The sequence below is a fragment of the Ranitomeya variabilis genome, unplaced genomic scaffold, assembly GCF_051348905.1.
Source record: "Ranitomeya variabilis isolate aRanVar5 unplaced genomic scaffold, aRanVar5.hap1 Scaffold_316, whole genome shotgun sequence".
Lineage (NCBI taxonomy): Eukaryota > Metazoa > Chordata > Amphibia > Anura > Dendrobatidae > Ranitomeya > Ranitomeya variabilis.
Window position 1 is genome coordinate 22,432 of NW_027508061.1, and position 4,820 is coordinate 27,251.

Below are 4,820 nucleotides of genomic sequence, written 5' to 3' on the forward strand. Positions count from 1 at the left end.
GACCTCACTTGTAGTGTTATATGTACACATGGTCAGAGATGGATACAGATGTGCTGGGTCCTAAAACCAAAAAACATCACCTCCTAAAAACTATCCAAAACACCAAGAAAATATAAGCCATGTTATCCCAAGCCCAAACTAATCTAGAGCTGAAATCACTATATAACGCAAACTACTGATGACATGTGGGGAAAATGATGCTGACCCCGGGATGCAGGACAATAACGCTGACACTTGAGGTACAGGACCGGGGACATGGTGCCACTCAGGGAACAGGAAAGGGAAACAACACCACATGGGGTGCAGAACAGAGACATGCCGCCACACTGGGTGCAGGAAAGGGACACTCTGCCTCATGGGGTGCAGAAAAGGGGCACGCCACTACACCGTGTGCAGGATAGGGACACATCGCCACACCAGGTGCAGGACAAGGACACACCACCACACCAGGTGCAGGACAAGGACACATCGGCACACCAGGTGCAGGACAGGGACACACCACCACACCAGGTGCAGGGCAAGGACACATCGGCACACCAGGTGCAGGACAGGGACACACCAGCACATGGGGAGCCGAACAAGGACACACAACCACACCAAGTGACAAATGGGACATGCTGCCACTCGAAGTGCAGAACAGGGACACGCTGCCACTTGGGGTGCAGGACAGGGATACGCCACCATTTGGGGTGCAGGACAGGGATACGCCGCCACTTGGGGTGCAGGACAGGGACATGTTGTCACTCAGGGTGCAGGACAATGTAATTCTTTATAAAGATCACATAGAGCCTGGCTGTTCTCACTGGTTACTAACAATACACATTTTGCACCTCCAGTACTTGTTTTGCCACTTTTCATCATGTCATGCTTGTGCGTTACATTCAAGCCCTTACATGTGAAAAGGGCACATTGGCAAACACACGGCAGCCATTGTCACAATGTCGTGATGGGGGAAAAGAGATCACCTGTAACTCCTCTGCTGCTATCCGAGATCATAGCAGGTTTATAGTAGAATGTGAAACACTGACCATCTGTCCCGTACAAGGCCTGTCCTATATTACACCAGACGCTTACAAAGCATCTCCCGATGGCGGATTTTCATCCAGAATCTGCATTCCAGCATTACCACCTCCCCAGCTGGACCACACATGGGCTGCAGACTCCTCACCACAACTGCTACCTTCCGATAAATAAACTGCTAAATAAATCACCTGGAGCAATGAGACACGGAAACCACGTTCTCTGATAAACTGTGTATACAGTATAATGCACAGCACAATATAGTAAACCTCCTGAAAGAGGCCCGAATAATATTGCACGCCCCACTTTTCAGTTTTGGATTTTCCACAAAAATTAAAAATAACCAAAAAAGTCTGTTCAACTTCACAATTGTGTTCCACGTATTGTTGATTCTTGACCAAAAATTTACATTTGGTATCTTTATGTTTGAAGCATGATATGTGGGAAAAGGTTGAAAAGTTCCAGGGAGCCGAATACTTTCACAATGCACTGTATCTTGGTTTATACAACAATGAAAACTTTCTGAATGAGAATAAATAAAACTAAAAGATTGCGTATATAACTCTTTGCTATGACTCTGACCTCAGCAAGCTGAATTACAGAGATACTCGACACTTACTGTATAAGAAAAATAAAACAATAAAAGTCAACAAAAAACAGCAAAACAGACAACTGACTATTATTACTCTTCAGTAAAACCTAGATGCAAACCAGGCTCCAGATTCAGTAATAAAATGCTACATTAATAGAGACCATATATATCGGGTGTATGAAAATAGAAAAGCTTCAGGAAAAGCAAAACTACAAAACACAATCCTGATGAAGCAGAGTCGTGCTTGTCACGGTGACAGAGTAATGTGCTGCATTATCTTAAAGGGGTTTTCTAGGATCTGAATGCTGATGGCCTATTATCAATATCACATCAGAGGGGGTGTTGCTCTCGGGACCCCCTTCCCTTCATGTTGCCAGTACTTAAATTTATAAAATAAGCTCCGATTCACAACGCTGACTACTTAACAGAAGAATTTAAGTCTGCCACATCTGTGGCCATGGATGCACACAAGGCAGATCTAAATGCTGTATATTCTGGGAGCTATGATGTGACTTTGCTGCAATGTACCAGCCTGAGAACATCTGCAGGCTCAGATTGTGCTCGGAGAGGATCGCCGGATGGGGAGAGATGACGTAACGAGGGCCGACCAAGACTAGTCACCTCATGTGCCAATCGCGGCTACTGTTAAATACTGGCTTGTTAATTGCCCGGGGGATACTATGTGCATAATCTCCAACACAAACTAATGCTTTAATCCCTGCACTAATTTGTTGAAAGAAGTCAACACTACATTATAAAAAAGGGAACATATATAAATTGTCCATTGGGTAAAAGTTGCTCTGGGCTAAGGAATTAAATAATTTGAGTTAAAAGCCATAACGGGGAGGGAAAATAATGTAACCTGATGTTCTGGGGGTACGGTCACTTCAGTAGCAATGGCAAGTCAGAGTTAACACTGAAAAAAAACAGGAAAATAGGGGACAGAGAGAAGATATTAATCCTGGAGGTCTGAGGGAGGGGAGGAAAGGAAGCAGGATAAATGTTAAGAGGATTACGTCTACAGATGGCATCCGACCATCTCCCAGCTCTCTCACTTCTTGCCATACATTTTACATGGCATCATGGTGCTATAAGCACAATGCACAGGGGGTCTACATCCTATAAACCCCTCCTGACAGTACAATACTCACAGGAATCCAGGAGCTAGCAGGCTTCATACTTACCTCAAGGTCAGAGTACACACTGGCGGGGCTGCTGGCCATCCGGAGTGACATACTTAGCTGAGGACAGAGTCACCTTATGGCCCCAAGTCCATTTTTGTATTAATGGAGTGCTGTGTTTTATTAAGCGGTGATAACAGACATTGTAAGCGACAAGGCAGACACGTGAACAGTCCAGACCAGGATAAATGGTGCACAGCAGAAGCAGATGGACTTTTAACTGGTTAGGCAGCAGCATGGCAAAATAATGGGTTAATAAATCATTGCATTTACTTGAATAGCACGGGAAACTACAGCCGACTACTCTGGAGAGGCGGGAAGGGATGACAAAAAAAATATCAAGGGTTTTTTCTTACTTTAGAGGAGTTAGGTAGGAGAGGTGGGTAGTGGTGGTGTGCGCCTGTACCTGCGGTGCGATAGAGGGGCACACGGTGGGCAGTCTCGGTGCAGTTTTTGCATAAATATTGCTTAGTGGAGATATATAGGATTAGAATTCTGCATTTTTTTTGCTTCCGATCACAGTTTTGGACAAAAAAAGTGCACCGTGAGGTCCCAACCTTACTAAAATAACCAGGTATAATGCTACACGACACTGACAACTGGCACATGTAGTTACACAACGCACTGTATCATACAGAGGAGTTTACAAGATCTAGGATCTAGAAATCCCATCGAATAGTTTAACAGACTTTGCTTAGCTACAGACTAGGGCTTCTAGGTCACACGCAGGCTGGAGCTCATCAGTGTAGGGCAACTAGGGCTAGTCTAGAACAGTACTAGCAGTGGATAGCGATGGAGCATGGAAAACCTGCAAGCCATCCTGCGGTCCTCCCAGGAGCTGGGCACAGTGCGTCTCTTCAGTCCATGGAGATGCTCCTGACAGCTGCAGTCTGGCAGCAAGTACTGCAGAAAACGAGGAACCAGAAGCCAACTTCCCTGAGACCATATCCAAAGCCAAAAAAGGGGAACGCTATGCCGGGATAGGGGGGAGTGATAGGGTGCTAGAAGGTGTGGAGAAGGACCGGTGTCTCCGCTTACCAGACAAGCCGGAACCCTTTCATTAGTGCAGAATGTCTAATTCCTGGGGCACATTGCAGCCTGCCCACTCAGTGCTGTCTGTGATCCAGGACATATTGGAGAAGATGAGGCGACTGATGGGCCTGATTGGTAATGTGGTATATGTCCCCTCTTGTCCTCTCTCACTCTTCCTCTCCTCTCTCTCCCACCAGCGCTGGAGAACACAGCTCTGCAGCTGACAGTCTCGCCTGAGCATGTGCAGAATAGAGCAAGATGTGGGAAGTACAGGGAGAACTGGCATTCCTACCAGACACACTGATTCTGAGTGGGAGGGGGAAGAATAGAGGGGGGGTCTTTAAAGAAGGGACAAGATGGGGAGAAGTTCCTTAGGGATCCAAGGGCACAATGTAAAGATACAGTAGGGCGAGTTATCCCCTCCTTACAGCCTCCTCTATGGTGCTCTCCCCCCTGGACCATTCGCCTGTGCAGTAATTACTAGGATCGGGACACATGTTCAGCGAGTGATCTCGAAAATAACATCCCGCTCCCTATAGTTAGCGCACTTCTCTCCTAGAACGTTTGATTATTTAGCCACAGACTAAAAGGAGCTGCTGCTTTTTTTGTCTTTCCTGTTCTGCAGGGGCTTTTTCAGAACGGATAATATAAAAAGTATAAAAGGGATTTCATTTTTCTTTCTGAATATATTTAATGACAACAAAATTAACAAATGGATGGATAAATCCCAACAATTTCTCCAAAATTAAATCCAAATAAATTGTCCCCAATATAAAGGGATTTTTGTTTCGTGCTGTCTGTGCAGGGAGGGGGATGAAGCAATCGCGCCATTATATGGCGAGATGTCACACATCATGTTACCATCAGACATGGTAGTGATGAGTGTGAACAGAATCAATGTGCACAGATCTAAGAGTCTTCTTGTATTGTATAGACATTTGTAGAAAATCTGGGAAGACCATTTTCTTCGCATGGTATGGTACATGTATAAGGAG